Genomic DNA, 18291 nt, shown 5'->3' with positions numbered 1-18291 from the left:
AGACCCCAGATACAACTTACTGTACGTCCACCACACCGAACGGGATAAAATCGCTCTGTGTCTCTGTCGCTGGGGGGCGTTTCTAAACACGAGCACTCAGACAGCAAGAGTACAGAAACAGCCTGTCTACACAATTCTAAAACATCATACACTCGTACAAACGTTTCACATTTTTTAAAATGCACGTCATATGCATAAAAATGATTATCTATGCATCTCCTTATGTGTTTAAACATTTATTTATGTGAAATGTGTTAAAACTGGCTTCTTTCAATATATGAGTTAAACCCTCTGCTCCAAATACAAAAAACTAGCACTGAATCTGCTGATTTCTTTTAACCAATAAGCGTTTCCTCAAAAAAAGTAAAACATAGAGGGAAACTGTACTACATAAATACTACACCCCTCTTAAAACCATTAGTCCACCGTGGATACTCGAGAGTTTGTCTTGCTGGCTGTTGGAGCACTTTACCTCCTGGAGAAAGCGCAGTCACCGCAGAGCGGTGACTGCGCTTTCTCCAGGAGGTAAAGTGCTCCAACAGCCAGCAAGACAAACTCTCGCTCTCTCCATGCTGTCCCGCACACAGCATGGAGAATTCCTTCGCCCTGTGCAGGAGCTGAGGCTGGATGATGACAGGTTCCAGCGGAACTTCAGACTGGACAGGAACCAGTTTGATTCCCTTCTTGCTAAAGTGGGTCCCCGAATTAGCCGAATGGACACAAATTACCGCAAGGCTATTTGTGCATCCCAACGCTTGGCTGTTTGCTTAAGGTACGTGCAACTTATTTAAAAATAAATAAATAAATAAATAGTGTTGAGTTTATTAACCTCTTAAGTATTTTTTATGAAGCTTTATGATTCCATTTACACACTAATACAGTACATTTACAGTAATAAGCATTAGTTCCTCCAATTCACTTAATAAAACTACACTGCAATATAAAGTACATGTCAATGTATTATCGTCACCTCCAGTTGTAATTTAAAACATAATTTTATAACAAGAATATCTGAAATCACAGAGATTCATTTAAGTAACTTAGTTTATTAGTGTAACAATAACTTTGATCATTAACACAAATGTTGACAGTAACAAATTAACTAATTACATTGAATTAACAAAAAAAGAATTAAATTAAACAAACTCAATGACATTTCCCTTGTGAAGTCCTTTAATTTGTATATAAAAAACTATATTAATTAGTATATTTTAGTCATATACACACTACTGTTTGTGTGTGTTTAAGGTGCAGCTGACACAACTGTGAGGGAAATCAGCTTTTACAGTCTCGTCAGCTGTACTTTAAAATGTGTTGTAGTTAATAAATTGTGTAGAAAATAATAAAATATATTTTTGTTTTTCTCTGCATCCCGAAACTTTGCTGCAAAAATGCAAAAAAAAACCAAACAAAAAACCCCCGATATTTATCCATTTACTTTATACATGAAATACAAAACGGTTGCATGTTGACATGTAACAGTGTGTGTTCAAGATACAGCTGACTAGACTGTGAGGGAAATAAGCTTACTGACACCCCTCACAGTCTTGTCAGCTGCACCTCAAAATGTGTGATGTAGATGATAGCTGGTTTAAAAACAAAACAAAAAAAAATGTGTGTTTTCCTCTGCCTCCTGACACTTTTCAAAAACTAGCTGGTGTATTTAAAACTTTAATCCATCCCTCTTCCTCTCTGTCAGACTTTTAAAATCTGAAAGGATGCTTCTAAAAAACATCTCATCAGGGTCTTCAGTAGGTGGAGATGTTTTTTGGGAGGCAACACTTTCCAAAATTTTTACAGCTTTACTTTAAAAACTGTTGCATTGCTCTGCCTCCTTTTTTTTGGCAAGGGATCAGGAGAAAGTCCTGAAGTTACTCCAGAGGTAGGTGGTGTAGTTCCTCTTCTCTTCCTCCCTGCACATCCTGACACTGTCCCTGGGTCTGCTCTGTCTCTTCCTGATTATTCTGGGTCAGGGCCTCCTCAACCTCGACAACCATGTTCCCACTAGTGGGTCTACTTTTAACAAAGGGGTTGAGGAAGCTCATGACCCTCATATAGCTCCACGGCCGACTGCTGACTGCTCCACTCCTGTTTCTCTCTCTTTTCCTATTATTTTTTTCTCTGAAAAGTGTCCCTCATATTTTTCCACCTTTTCTTGCATTCTTCCACTATTAAACAAGGAAAACACATTTTATAACTCTTTATAAAGCTCTAATTATTGTTATTGGTACAACATATAAATAAATCCTATATATTATATTTAATCAAACACTGGTGCTTTTCCATTCAGTTATTGTTGGAGCAAACTGACCCGCCATTTATTTTATTTTTTTGGCTTGGACAAAAATATAAAGATGTACACTAATTTTCTAATATGATTAATAAAAACAAATACAATGCAAATAATAAAACCACATGATTAATCATCATTTCAAAAAAAATTAAGTACTCCTGAAACACATCTTTCTTGCAGGCTATCAGCACTGAAACAAATGAAAGCTTAATCTGACTTAACACACCTACATTCTATCTTTCAGTTTAATATTGACCATTAAAATGCTGTAAACTACTTCAGCTTACCTGGCCCAACAGATTCCGACACCTTTTTTCACGCATCATTCTTTTTATTATGGTCCCTGTACACAAACAGGAACAGCATACAAAACCTGGAAAACAGACACAGCGATGATCAGCCTCTCCTCCATTTTGCGGCCAGAACAAATTTTCATGCCGGACACCGGACATATGAGAATCTGTTTCTGATTGGTAGTCGCCGCCCCATGTCACTTCTTATTTGCATAAAGTTGAGCTCTTGTCAACTCTCTCACGTCGCTCAAACCATCCGCTTCGCACCAAGTCGCTGTCACAAGCATGATTAGCTGATCACCGTTTCAGAACAAGCTCAGCTAACATCTACAGCCCTCTGTGGGATTTGTGCAAGTTTAAGCAGGTGCTAAAGGCTGAGTTCACATCAGCAGACCAAATAAAGCATTCCGAACCACTAGCTTTCTATTTCTACGTCCTAACAAGCGTGAAGCCCATTATAGACTCTGGATTATTCCACTGCAGTAATTGCTGTGTGAGAGTGGTCTGCAGTGAAGGGCCCTGTGTTTGAGCTGTTAGAGGAGAGGTCCAGTGTAAAATGGACTTTTGTTGTAGTAAAACATGATAAAAAGTTCTTACCTTTGATGAATAGCTCACCTACGCTCTCCCACAGCGTTCAGAGATATTTTAACAGTTTGTCCAACAATCCCCTTTCAGACTGGGTGATACGGGGCTACATAATTTACCCCAAAGTTTTTTCCATCGTTTTCCAGCCCAAAATAGCTCCACAACTCCACAATCCGGAGAGCCCTGACATTTAAAACGAGACATTATTAACTGAGAAGCTTATTAAACACCACTGTTTACATCCCATAACGCTAGCTTTAGCTCTGAGCGCCGCCATTACTGTACTGATAATGACATAGACCTACATATACATAGATAGCACCAGCTGCTACGTCTATGTATGTATTAGTCTATGACATTATCAGTACAAAGATGGTGGCGCACGAAGCTGAAGCTCAGGTTATATGATGTAAACAGTGGTTTAAGCTTTTAAGTGGTAATAAGCTTCTTGCGCACTTTTACAATATTCTCTCAATATCAATATCAGAATTTAATCTTGAAAGTGCAGTGAGATGAGCCACATTTAAGGTGTGTACCTAATTTCATTTAAATCACCCAGCCTAAAACAGGGCATCGTTTGAACGTGATGTCAGAAACATGCTCAAACTTTTCCTAAAACCTCTTTGATGATGAAGGGCTGTGCCATTTCCCATCACCAAACTCATCAGGTACTTCCTGCCTTTCATCAAGAACTGCACTGTTTCTGCCCAGTTCAATAAACCCAAGGGGGCTTTGAACCGTTTAGCATGAGAGTTGCGGCTGTTCAAGATGTAGAAGAGCCTGTCAATTATCTATAAGCAAGTAGTCTGCATTAACAAAAATACAGTGCCTATGGGTATAACAACCTAAACTGCTCTAATTTTGATGTATTTTAATAAGTGTTATTGTTCCTATTGTGTTAATATTGTTTTTATTTATGAATTCAGCTGTTGCATCACAGTGTAGAAACTGTGAATACAGAGTACTACTGCAACTGAACGACTCAGGGTCTGTGCTGCCAGGGACACCTTCATCTTCTGTTAATCAAAATCCACATGCTTGTCGGTTACCTTTGGGGTAAACAAGAAAAGATTTGGAAACCAGTGGAGGTACTAAATTAACTAAGCTATGAAGTTAATTTAAGCCACGGTTACCTTGTTGGCCATGTGCAATTCATTGTTTGTCTGCACATCATTTTGATGTTGGATGTACTTCCAGTGGATCTGTCCAGTTGAGCTGGTAATTGGACTGTATGCTTGCAGCATATTTCGTGCCAACTTCAACATATGACAAACATCCATCATCAGGAACACTCTCTCACAAATAATGCTTTTAGGGGTTCAATAGGGTTTTCCTTTAGCTGGCATCCAAGTCTATTGCACATGCTTTCATTGGAGGCATGCCCATCCACTGTGACACAGACCACTGTTATGCCACGCTCATGCAGTTCCTTTAATGCATGCACAAGTAGTACTTCCTCTGTCTCAGGGGACAGGGACTGGGTCATGAAATATGCCATTGGAGCCTTCCAATGGCCTTGCAGACCAACCACCATAAAGACAAGAGCTTCAGTTGCAACTTCAGTCTCACTTACAGCATCTTCTAAGTCTACATATCCAGACATTTTGTGAGTTTGAGGACAATCTTTTATATGTTTTTTAATTGCCATGGCATCCAACATAAGGCACACATTCATATCTTGGTGGATCTTTATTTATTTTTTTCATTTAGGGTAATGTTAACAATGAATGTTGCATTAGTGCTTCTGCAGTTCACTTTGTTTAGTCACGAAAGAAATAAAAAAAATCAGAACTGGTATAGAAAAAATGACTTCAAATAACATGATAATACCTTTGTAAAGTATGCGGATGTGGGAGACTCGTAAATAGGTGCAAGCTCCTTCTGGTGATTGCAAACTCCTTCTGGTCTTTGGTGTACTCATGGCTGTTGTTTGACAGGAGGTCTATAGGAAGATCTGAAATTCAGGTCAAGGCCATTATTAAGGACACCTGAAATAACATGAAAGTCTAATCAATGACAGAAAAGTCATGAAAAATCACACCTTAGGCTGTGTCTGTCCAGTGTCTTTCCTTTTCAGGTCTACGTTCCAACACAATGTCCCCCCACTCTGATGCCCTACCCCTCAGCAAAGTTTTAATAAAAAGTACCTTTATAAGCTCTGGAGGAGTAGGGGCACAACAAGTGATCAAGGTAGATGAAGCACTGCATGATGAAGGCCTCGCAGGTCCCATGTTCCCCATCATACTCACAGGGGGTAGACATCAACGAGGGCAGTAACAGCGGCTGACCATTTTGGAGCTTGGAGACAAGGCTCTCCAAAAACTTAATTTGTCCCTGGTTTGCCATAAGCCGACTTGCTGCATCCTCAGTAGGTCGCGCTTTATGTAACGAAGAGGAGGCAGGATGTAAACGCAAGTCAGTTTTATTTACCATATTAGAAAAAATAAACAAAGAACAACCACTATGGAATAATATAAGAAAAGGAAACTAAAACAAAACACTATGAAACAACTAAAAGACTGAAACAAACAAGCAAAATAACTAATAAAGAAACAAATTACATAAAGCAAACCTGAACACTGAAGACAAACAAAACAGAAGGTCTGAGGCTAAACAAAACAGATTTACAAGATCCGGACAGAGTAACAGGACACGGTCAAACAAAAAGCGCAACAGAGAACAAAGGAGCACATGAGGTATTTATACACAAGGACACACTAGGGACACCTGTAGAGGTAATGAGGGGGGCGGAGTTACAAATGAGACAGGAGGGGTTTCAGATGACAAGGCGGGGCTAAGGCGGAGACAAGACCAAAACACAACAGTAGCACATGGCTGGGAAACATGACAGGTAAACAATAGAGAACAGGACAGGAGCAGGAAGGAACCAAAAAATAGGAAAGACACTGGACAGACACAGGCTAAGGTGTGACATATATATATATACATATAGATATATGAAATGTTGATCTATAATTCTTTGCATTATTTGAGGTCTGAAAGCTCTGCGCCATTTTTGTTATTTCAGCCATTTCTCATTTTCTGCAAATCTCTTAATTAAAAAAATATATATATTATATATATAATCTGTGTAATTATGTGTATATATAAATATAAAATTAATTTATAAACCTTATTAATATGCTATACGATATGTCTGTCTTTGTTAAAGAGCATAATATAAAGTATTTCATTTTGAAAGCAAGTATTTATATATTATAAGATATCTATGGCGCACAAGGGACTTTTGTTCCCTCAACAAGGCCTGACAGGCAGCGCTTCCTCTGAGGCACAACATATATTGCCACGCCCACGGACTTCCCAGCCAATCACAGTACAGCAGAGCAGCTGAAGGCAGCACAGCTTTCTGTCCAGTCAGAGGAGAAAACCGCGGCGGGATTTTCAGTTTTGTCCCTCCTGCTCTGCAGCCGGTAAGTTTAAACATGATTATTTTCAACCTTTCAGCTGAAAATAGGGGATTTATGTCAGCAGTATGTTATAATATCGCTAAAATGGTACAGAAATCATAACTTTAATCATGGACTAAATCTGTTGTTTGTAAATTGTTTCAATTATTTATTACATCCAGATAGACCATGCTAACCTAACTATGCTAGATTAGTTAAGTAAATAAAGCCCAACACTAACTAGATAAATGCTGAACATACTAGAAAAAAGCTGAAATAGTAACTTAACTAAATTATAATCTAGATAACTGCTCCTCAGATAGAGCTAGCTAGTTAGCTGTGGGACTCTACTGAATGCAAGCTTTTCCCTAATATTTTTTTGCTTAAAGCTGCCAAGTATGTTGCTTAGTTTGCTAGCCCCTGTCTAAATAAATACATTTAGCTATATTGCATTTACCCCATGCTACTCAGGCTGGTAACTAGCTCTTTATACCTACCAGTATCTCAGTTAATAATCTTATTAAATAAAGGAGATGTTTAACAGTTACTATATGCCCCTCAGGCTGGTAACTAGCTCTAGATGCCTACCAGGCTGATAAGCAGTGAAAAACTCTTATTAAATAAAGATGTATTACAGTTCCTGTTTGTCTCATTAACTAGTAACTAATTTAACAGAGCGAGGATTTAATGGGATATTAAACTTATGATGAAATAAATACTGGTCATATATTTGTTGACAGCACATCTTAGGGTTTGACTAAGGATATCTTGCATATTGCCAACTAGGGCTGCCACGATTAGTCGACTAGTCACGATTATGTCGACTATTAAAATAGTCGACGACTAATTTAATAGTCGACGCGTCGTTTTTTCTTCTTCTTTGTTTTCCCTCCAAATTGCTCCGTGACGCACATGCGCAGTAGTGTAAACCGGTGTAGGCAGCGGACGTTATACAGACAGGCTCTGGTATGGCCACCCGGCTACGGACCTCAAAAGTGTGGGATCACTTTAAGAAAACCAAAGAAAAACGTGTGCAGTGCAATATCTGCAGTGCAAAACTTGCCTTTCATGGCAGCACAACAGCGATGCACGAGCACCTGAAAAGGAAGCATGTTGTGACTGTTTGTGAAAGTGATGAAGAGGGACCGTCATCTCGGTAAGCTAAATTGCTACTTAGCTGCTAAAATTAGCGTAAACAGAGCGTTAACTTAGTACTTACTCATATTTATAGCTGTAATTGTTAACATTAGCGATGGCGATTTGTTTAATTAGCCTTAGCACGCATTCATGTGTTTTCTGTAATGTTATAACACTGATGTGTTTGAATAGGAATGCTAATGTTTTCTAACGTTATGTTTCAGTGCTAAAAAAGTACGTTCTTCTTCAATGGACAGCTTTGTTACCAAGCCAGCTACATGCACACCTCAGCAAGCAAATGTCCTGACGGAGTCCATACTGAACGTGTTGGTGACGGATATGAGACCATTGTCCATGGTAGACGATGAAGGGTTCAAAAACATGATTAAACAGTTTAACCCGGATTACCATGAAAACTACCTACCAGGCAGATCTCACTTCAACACATTGATGGAGAAGAAATATTGTGCAACTTTTGAAAAGGTCAGTCTCTCTTTCAATTTGATTTTGCTTTAGAATGTAACTGCATTTACTTTACAACAAATAACTATCTGACTAAATAAGTTCGCTTAAAGAAAAAAAATGCAGAGCGTTCGCTGGCGCCTCCACGTTTGTGTGACAACAAATCCCGGTTCTTTCTCATAATCCAAGAGGAGTTGGCTCAGGAGAGTTAGCTAGCTATGCTAAAAGCCAAGCTTTGTATTTATCTAAATAGTAATAATCCGGGGTTACACGTACAATATACTATTAGGCTAAGCCAAACCCGGCACTGTTAATGCGGTGTCACCGTCCTCCAACTAGCCACTGTGGAGGACGCTGACGCCTCATTAACAGTGCCGATGTTCTGTCGAGTTCTGCTATCCTGTCAAACCATGCTACCCTAGTGTATGTTTAAGTGTAAAAAAAATATATATACAATTTTTTATTACTTTTTTACACGGTTGTAACACTCAAGCAAACGATGACTGTGACTGTGAATGCACCCGGGGAAAAAAAACTAAATTATCAGGAAACTACAGGTGGGTAACCCAGGTCCAGAAAGTAAAAATCCAACCCAGGGTTTTGTATCTGCAGCAGAGCCGTTTAGGGGGTTTGTACAAAGCCCTGGGTTGGATTTTTACTTTCAGGACCTGGATTACCCACCTCTAAGAAAACAGTAAAAAAGGGTCGCTAAGTGACACACATCGATGGGTAGCACAACTCGATAGAACACCGGGCTCGGTTTAGCCTAATAATACATATTGTACGTGTAACCCCAGATTATTACTATTACTATTCAGATAAATACAAAGTCTGCCTTTTAGCATAGCTAGCTTACTCTCCTGCTGTCTTTCTGAAGAATGCTGGTAGTGCCTGGTGTTTTTGCACTATTTTACTTTAATTCAAATTTTTTATTTACACTGTTAAAAGGCTTTAGCTCACGTGAAAATGTACTTTTTTTACATTTTCAGCATCAAAAATTGATTGAAAGTTATTTGCCTAGTGATATTTTGTGACTCTGTTTCATTATTGACCCAATCAAGTTGGATATCAAGCAAACTTTACAGATAGGTCATACATTGTAAATCATAATTTGATTTAATTTCTTCTCCTTCTGCTATTACCAAACACAATCCTGATTGTGTTTACATAAACATAATACCATCTGTTGCAGTGTGACAAAAAAACAAATCAATAATTTTGAATATCTGGATGTATAAATGCTCTCAACTCACTCCCGAATTTGACATACTACAGTAACTGCTCAGTCAAATGAACAGGGTAAACATGCGGTGAAGAACATTGCTAATTAAATTGTGTAAAACTGACACCAATAAATCCATTATTCCTGCTATTTACTTACTTAAAAATATTTTCTCAGTAGCATAGTCACTGTAAAGCATGGATAATAGTTTTGTGATATATTGCATATCGCTGAATCGCAGTTTTGAGATATCACCATTTTCAATAATTTACCACAGCTGAAAGCTGGAAAAGTGCTTTAATTTTACCTTGTAAAAGGTGTATGAACCCTGAATAAACTAGATTGATAGATACTTTATTGATAAGCAACATTCAAAGACAAAATAATTAAAAAAGATCATAGATCTCTCGCTCTCTCTCTCACACACACACTAGCAATTGAGAATATTACAAATTTCATGATGAAATAATATTAAGAGCTTACTGACTGAGCAACCATTACATTAATTCTGGTTATGTGATTTTTTTTTTAACAGATGTTTAATGTTTGTTATTTAACCTACTTAACTAACTGGATCATTGAATTGGTAAATACATTTAAAGCTTGATGCATAAACTGACAAATACTGTTAAAAAATTTTATATAATTTTCATTATGCTTACTATTACAAATTATCTCATGTCTTTAAGGTAAAGGAAACCCTCAGGGGTGTCAAAGGTTTCCTCACGCTGACTGCTGATGTGTGGACCAGTCGTGCAACAGAGGCTTACCTTGGTGTGTCTTGCCATTTCCTGAGTGAAGATTGGAAGATGAAGACCTTAAATCTTTCTACCATGCCTCTTGAAGAGAGGCATACTGGTGCAAATATAATGACATGGATGGAAGAGGTTTTAACAAAGTTTGACATCTTGCCGACCAAAATAAAAGCTGTGGTGCACGACAGTGGTTCCAATATGGTGGCAGCAATGCTGTGCTGGTGTGACGGATTCACGGCACCAGTGTGACGGACCCGTCAGCAGAACCAGCTTGTTTCACGACACCCCTCACCAATAGCACAGCAGCACACGCACACCCTCGTTCATGCTTTCATCCACTTTTATTCTGGAAAACAACACGTAAATATTTTTTACTTCTGTCGTGGTGAAGTGGCTACTGCAGTTACTGCCAGCCGCAGCACAGAGAATCAGAGACTGCTGCTAAAACAGCACATATATAGCAAAAACATATTTAAGTGCCTAATATATGGCTTTACAATATTCTTTTAGAGAATATAAAACACAGCTTTGAAAAGTATTATGGACTGTCTCTGCGTTATCAGTAAAAACTTACAATAAAACATACATATTAAAATGGATGGAAATCAGCATTTTACAAGTTTTATAAATAAAAATAAAAATAAAATAATAATACAATAACAGAACATTAACAGATAAAGATTCAAATATTAATAAAATACATACCTGGAAAACAACACGTAAATATTTTTTACTTCTGTCGTGGTGAAGTGGCTACTGCAGTTACTGCCAGCTGGTAAATAAATAAAAATATCTCTCATTAACAAAGAATAGAAAATGGAGGGAAAAACGGAGCCTCGTGTAAATCTCACCCAACTTTTAACAGAGGAGCGAGCAATAGACTCATAAACAGTTAACTACGATCAATTCTTCGCAAAAATAAGTTTTAACATGTTTTATTAACATAGTAAGAGCACAATTTTTAACCTAAAATATGTTTTTAATTATTATTTATTAAGAAAACTCGGAGCTCAGCACCTACCCGCAGCACAGAGAATCAGAGACTGCTGCTGAGGGATGGTGGCTCAGAAGGATCAAACAGCGTAACTGCAGTTCACCACTTACCAGTAGGGGCCGCCAAAACTCCATTTTAGAACATTAAAGAGTCTAATTTTATGAAATTCATTTAAAACACAGGGATTTTCTTACTCTGTTACACTGGACACACACTCCAGCTTATAGTCAACACTGCTCTCAAAGAAACCACCATCAGCAGAGCACTAGGTGCTGCTAGGCAGCTAGTGGAGCACTTTAAGAGAAGTGAGCTGGCTAGTACAAAGCTAAAGATGAAACAGGAGCAAATGAATGTTAAGAAAAATGCCCTGATCCATGATGTCAGCACAAGATGGAATAGTACATTCCACATGATAGAGAGACTCCTTGAACAGCGCTGGCCTGTCACTGCCACTCTTTCAGATCCCGAGGTAACTCCGAGGGGGAAACACTACTTCGACTTGAAGCCAGAGCAGTGGGAGCTGCTTGAAGAACTGAATCAAGGGATGGCTCCTTTTGAGGCTGCTACTGTTTACCTTAGTGGACAGCAGTACACAACCATTTCAGGTCTTCCACAGGTGGTCAAAGGGCTGAGACGGGCAGTACATCAAAGCCAATTTGAGACAAGCTCAGGAAAACATTTCATTTCCAATGTAGAAAAAGGGATAACACAGAGATGGGGGAGTCTTTCCACTATTTCAGCAGGCAAAGAAAATCCAGTTATTATCGCAGCTGCTTTGGACCCCAGATACAGAAAGCTGAAGTTTTTGACTCCTGAAGATGGCATCAGACTGCAGGAGAGTGTTGAAGTGCTTGCTGTCAAAGAAGCAAAAACAACTGGGACACAGGATGCAAAACTGCAGAGGGCCAATAGTTCAGATAGAAGGAGTGCTCTGGAAACCCTCCTTCAGTCTGACACAGACAGTCAAAGTGAAAATGAGGATGGAGAATCTGAGGACTACCGAAAGGTCCAAGCTGTGATAAGTGAAGTTCGGCTGTACTTTGGCGAGGCCCCACTCTCTAAAAAGGATGATCCTCTCCAATGGTGGAGTGAAAATGAGGGGCGTTTCCCCATGCTGTCAAAGCTATCCAAATCTTTTCTGTGCATCCCTGCAACCTCCACCCCATCAGAGCGGATTTTCTCTGCAGCAGGGAACATCTGCTCTCAAAAGAGAGCAAGCCTTTCTCCAAGACATGTGGAAATGCTAACTTTCCTGGCTATGAACAAGAGCCTTGTGCAGTTTGGGATTGTATAGTCAGAGTGTAGTAAGTTGAATGCAGTTGTGGGGGGCACTGAGCACAAAATGCACTTTTGTTATACATGTTATACTTTTGTAATAATTCCTTAGTTTCAGGTAGCTACCTAATTTGATTTAAATGCAGTAAAGTTTGATGCCAGAGACACATGAAAGAAAGAAAAACCTAACAAAAATCATTTCTTTATTAATGTATTTATTTTTGTGTTGTTTAAGCCAGTGCCTTATCCTTATTTTACACAGTTGTTTAAACTTTATGCTAAACAGTTAAATGATTGTTTGTTGCAACAAGCTGAATATTTCATTAAAGGTTTAATGAACTATGATTTTAATTGTTTTCATTTTTAGTTAGCATATAGCTGAAATCTAATGATGGTTATATAGTAGTTGTATTCATTCTCATAACAGGATTTTTTCTTCCAGAAAAAGAAAAGATAATAAAAGCGAGGTAATGTTCCCAAAATGTTTATTCGTATTCATGTATTAAATGCAATAATTTTCTTATTTTCTTCCTTTTGTATTCCCCAGGGTTCATCCTTTCGAACTGCACAGCCCAGTTAAAGTAAACCCTATTTCATTTAATCTATACTGTTTTTTTTATTTATTTTCATGTTCTGTGTGTGTATATATATATATATATATATATATATATATATATATATATATATATATATATATATATATATATATATATATATATATGTATTTGCATGTTTTTCTTGACTAGCCTCTCTATATTCTATATTTACTCTACATTTAAAGTCATATGATCTCATGTTCTTATATAGTCATATGAAAAAGTGTGGGCACCCCTTTTAATCTTAATCATGTTTAGTTGTAAATATTTGGGTGTTTGGAACAGCCATTTCAGTTTGATATATCTAATAACTGATGGACACAGTAATATTTCAGGATTGAAATGAGGTTTATTGTGCAGAAAATGTGCAATATGCATTAAACCAAAATTTAACCAGTGCAAAAGTATGGGCACCCTTATCATTTTATTGATTTGAATACTCCTAACTACTTTTTACTGACTTACTGAAGCACAAAATTGGTTTGGTAACTGTGATGACTTAAGGGGAGGTTATAGATGAGGCAGAGAGAGGTTATCTATTGTTATTTCTCTTTATTTGTGCAGAGCTTCACCCAAACACTTCTGGATCAACAGGCTTCCATTTCTGTGCTGAGTCACTACTTTCTCTACTCTAACTCAGAGTGCAATTAAGCTAGGAACACTGTAGCACCACTTACTGGACAATTAATGCAACTGCATCTGTGGTTATTACATCCCCTTCCCTCTGATAATACTAGTCTAGTTATCACAATGCCAGTATTATTTCACTGCTGTCCAACAATAACAATTACATACAGACAGTAACTTCACTAAGCCAAAACACAACAATAACATATATATTCTTTTTTTTTTTTTTTTTTTTAAACAAGAACACTTCTAGGGATTTCGGGTAGACTGCCTCCATCCCTGTGAGTCCCAGGACGCATTCTAGTCCTGTGGCTGGGGGAACTCAACACTAAACTAAGTATAGTCCTTTAAGTAACTTGGAGGTTTCTTGTTTCTTTGTGATCTTCTCAATTCTGGTTGTTCAGTCTCTACGGAAGCATTGGACGCGCTTGCCTGCAGCATTGGTGCGTTTGTCACCATAACATCTTCTGAAGATGACATGTTGGGAGTCTCAGGAGTTGTAGTTGGAGTGACGACTTCCACAGGTAAGAGATCAGGAATCTCAGTTTCCATTGGAGACAGTTCAGAGTACCTGCGTCTCACTTGATCAATGTGTCTCCTCACCAGTCTTCCATTTCCAAGAGTGACACTGTAAGACACGGGACCAGTTCTTTTCTCCACTGTTCCTGGTATCCAAGTGGGACCTGGAGCGAAGTTTCTTGTATACACTCCCTCACCAACTTGAACATCCCTCTCTCGAGCATGTTGATCATGGTACAATTTTTGTTTCTGCTGCTTGTTTTGTACCTGTCTTCGGAAATCAGGATGAATAAGATCCAGTACAGATCTCCGCTTCCGGCCATACATTAATTCTGCTGGAGATTTACCTGTTGTGGATTGTGGAGTAATTCGATAGCTGAACAAAGCTCGTGCTACTTTGGTTTCAATACTATCTCCTGTACTCTTCTTCATCAATCCCTTGAAGGTTTGTACAGCTCTTTCAGCTAAGCCATTTGACGATGCATGGTACGGAGCTGTAGTTACATGAACGATGCCATTTCTTTGCATGAGTTCCCCAAACTCCGAACTGGTGAAACAAGTTCCATTGTCTGAAACCACCATCTCTGGTATCCCATGTTGGCTAAAACTCTTCCTTAAGCACTCAATGGTTGTAGCTGAAGTAGAATTGTTCAGGGGGAAAGCTTCCAACCATTTAGAATGGGCATCAATTAAAATGAGAAACATTTTACCCATCCAAGATCCAGCATAATCAATGTGTACCCTTCTCCAAGGCTTCTCCGGCCACTCCCATGGGTGTAACGGTGCCACTGGAGGAAGGTTTCTGTTCTCTTGACAGACAGTGCATGACTTGACAATGGTCTCGATCTCTGCATCCATGTTAGGCCACCAGATATAACTTCTGGCTAACCCTTTCATTCTTGAAATTCCTGGGTGAGACTGATGAAGTTGTTTCATTACAGCTAATCTTCCTTGCGGTGGAATAATTACTCTGGCTCCCCATAACACACATCCACCCTGTATGCTTAGTTCATCTTGCCGTTTGGCATAGGGACCAAAGGAAGGATCATCCACTTTCTGTGGCCACCCTCGAAGGACATACTCTCGTACTCTGGTAAGAATTGCATCTCTATCAGTCCATTTTCTCACCTGCTCAGCTGTCACCAAGGGGGCATCACTGTCTGCTAGCAGAAGTACTCTCTCCTGATCCTCCTCTAGTGGTGGTTCTCCTTTTTCCTGGAGTGGCAGTCTACTCAAGGCATCCGCGTTGCTGTGCTCCTTTCCAGCCTTGTACACGATAGCATACTCATATGCTCTCAATGTGACTGCCCATCGCTGGATGCGACGAGATGCAATCTGCGGTACAGCTTTCATCTCATTAAAAAGTGAGATGAGAGGTTTGTGGTCTGTCACAATGGTAAATTGTCTTCCATACAGGTAACTGTGAAATCTCTTCACCAAGAAGATGACTGCTAATCCCTCCTTATCAAGTTGAGAGTAGTTCTTTTCAGCTGCCGTCAAGGTTCTTGATACAAATCCAATGGGCTGCTCTAACCCGTCAGGCATCCTGTGCGACAAAACTGCTCCTAAGCCATAGGGCGATGCATCACAGGCCAGAATGAGCTCTTTCTTCGGATCATAATGTACCAGCACAGAGCATGACTGCATCAAGACCTTGGAATCATCAAAAGCTTTTTGTTGTTCTGTCTCCCATCTCCATTTTTCCTCCTTCCTTAGTAACAGGTGAAGAGGAGCAAGCAGTGTAGACAACCTAGGCAGGAATCGATGGTAGTAGTTCAGGAGACCTAGGTAAGCCTTTAATTCTGTCACATTGCTCGGAACAGGTGCATCCTTGATTGCTGTGACCTTGTCATTCACAGGATGGAGGCCCATAGCATCAATTTTGTGTCCTAGAAAAATGACCTCTTTTCCCAGGAAGGTGCATTTGCTTCTTTTGAGCCTCAGACCACTGCTCTCTAACCTCTGCAATACCTCTTCAAGGTTCTTTAGATGTTCTTCCTCAGTTGACCCACTAAGTAAGATATCATCTAGGTACACTGTTACATGTGGAATGCCCTGCAGGATCCCTTCCATTGTCCTCTGAAATATAGCTGGGCTAGAGGAAACTCCAAATGGAAGTCTTGAGTAAGTATACAATCCTTTGTGTGTGTTGATTGTGACATATTTTCTTGAACTCTCATCCAGCACAATTTGTTGGTAGGCATGGCTCATGTCAAGTTTAGAGAAACTCTGTCCTCCCGCTAAGTTGGCAAACAGGTCTTCAATCTTGGGTATGGGGTACTGCTCTAAACTGGACACTCGATTGACCGTGAGCTTGTAGTCCCCGCAAATCCTTACAGAGTCATCAGGTTTCATAACAGGAACAATTGGAGCTGCCCAGTCTGAAAACTGGACCGTTGGATGATTTTCTCTTCCACTAACCTCTGTAGTTCCTGCTCTACCAAGGGTTTCACTGCATACGGGACTGATCTCGGCTTGTAGAACCTTGGTTGTGTCTACTTGGATTTTGGCTTTTGTGCCTTTTAGCTGACCCAGTTCTTCTTTAAATACTTCAGCATGCTTTTCTAGCACCTCATCTAGCTTAAGTTTGGACTTCACTTCCACCTTGTTGACTGGTTGAATCTCCATTGAAAACTCTTTAAGCCATCCTCTTCCAAGTAAGTTTGGCCCGTCTCCATCTACCACTATCATGGGCAGTGTTTTTACAGCTGACTGATTCTCTACTGTCACATGTGCCATGCCCAGCACCCCTAATTTCTCTCCTGTGTATGTCTTCAGCTGCATGGAGGAGTTTTCTAATTCTGGAACTATGCCCTTTTTCCACAGCTTGAAGTACTGCTCTTTGCTGATGACTGTTACTCCACAGCCTGTGTCAATCTCGAATGTCACTTCTGTTCCATTCATTTTGACTGTTTTGGTGATGGGTGCCACTCTGTTTAGCTCCTGCCTAACACTGTAAATAGTGTGAATTTCACCAGCATCTTCATCACTGCTCTCTTTCTCCTCTCTCACTAGATGAGCCCGTCTACTTTTGCCTGTTGTTTGTACTCTTCCTCCCCTTAGAGCCTTGGTCGCTCCTTTCAGACTTGAACTGGTAGTAGCTTTACTCCTACATGCACGTTTTATATGACCTCGCTTACCACAGTTGTGGCAAATCTCTATGGCAAACTTGCATTCAGCTGCTGCATGTAGCCCTTTACACCTGTAGCATGTTTGGTCTCTCTGCTGTACCTTGTGCTCTGCTGAGAAGACACGATGGACAGTTGCATTCCCCTTAGGAATCCGTGCTGAAGCCACTGACTCATCCAGAAGATGCCCATGTAGCTCTCTGATATCTTTGTTTGCAGATTCCATTGCTTGGCTTATTTTCAAGGCTTTATCGAATGTTAAGTCAACCTCTGCCAACAGCCGCCTTTGTATCCTTCCATCACTCACGCCACAGACCAGCCTATCCCTCAACATTTGTGTTAGAGCCTCTCCATAGTTACAGTGCTGTGCCAGTTTCCTCAACTCAGCTACATAGTCAGCCACACTTTCTCCATTTGTGCGAACTCTTGAATTGAACTTGAATCTCTGCATTATGTTTTGTCACTTGGCTTCTGAGGGCATAGCAAACTTCGCATGAGACTGTATGTGGCAGCTCCTACACCACTCAGTAGAATGGCCTTCTTTTTATCATCATCCGCAATGTCATTAGCCAGGAAAACATAGTCCAGCATTTCAGAATATTCTTCCCAGGACTGGGAATTGCCATCGAAAGGATTCACTGACCCTACCGTACTCATTTTGTTGTGCTGTAGTTGCTGGTAGGCCTGTGCAAACCTCCCAATGCTGCTCTGTTCCGGGGCTCTCTTTAACTGCACACCACAGCTTTTACTCCCACCATCCGGAGGCCATCCATTGTAATCCTCGTCGCCAAATATGTGATGACTTGAGGGGAGGTTATAGATGAGGCAGAGAGAGGTTATCTATTGTTATTTCTCTTTTTCTCTGAGACAACTTTTTGTCTCCTTCCCCTGAACAACTATGTTGAACAATCTTTGTTTTTAGATCATTTGAGAGTTGTTTTGATGAGCCCATGATGTCACTCTTCAGAGGAGATTCAAATAGGAGAACAACTTGCAAT

The 18291-nt window shown here is 39.7% G+C and overlaps 1 long non-coding RNA gene and 1 pseudogene across 1 annotated transcript; both read right to left on the bottom strand.

Moving 5' to 3' along the window:
• Positions 1 to 869: 869 nt before the first annotated feature.
• Positions 870 to 8422, bottom strand: LOC111194740 (uncharacterized). Its single transcript, XR_002651204.2, has 3 exons — positions 5002 to 8422; positions 2581 to 2666; positions 870 to 2168 (listed from the first exon to the last, which is right to left on the bottom strand). It is a non-coding gene; the product is annotated as an uncharacterized LOC111194740 (long non-coding RNA).
• A 5020-nt stretch (positions 8423 to 13442) lies between these two features.
• LOC125793111 (uncharacterized protein K02A2.6-like) lies at positions 13443 to 18273 on the bottom strand (annotated as a pseudogene).
• Between the last annotated feature and the right edge of the window lie 18 nt (positions 18274 to 18291).

This window comes from Astyanax mexicanus, unplaced genomic scaffold (assembly GCF_023375975.1).
Source record: "Astyanax mexicanus isolate ESR-SI-001 unplaced genomic scaffold, AstMex3_surface scaffold_37, whole genome shotgun sequence".
NCBI classification, from domain to species: domain Eukaryota; kingdom Metazoa; phylum Chordata; class Actinopteri; order Characiformes; family Acestrorhamphidae; genus Astyanax; species Astyanax mexicanus.
The sequence above is the reverse complement of the archived record's forward strand: the minus strand, read 5'-3'. Positions and strand labels throughout refer to the sequence as shown.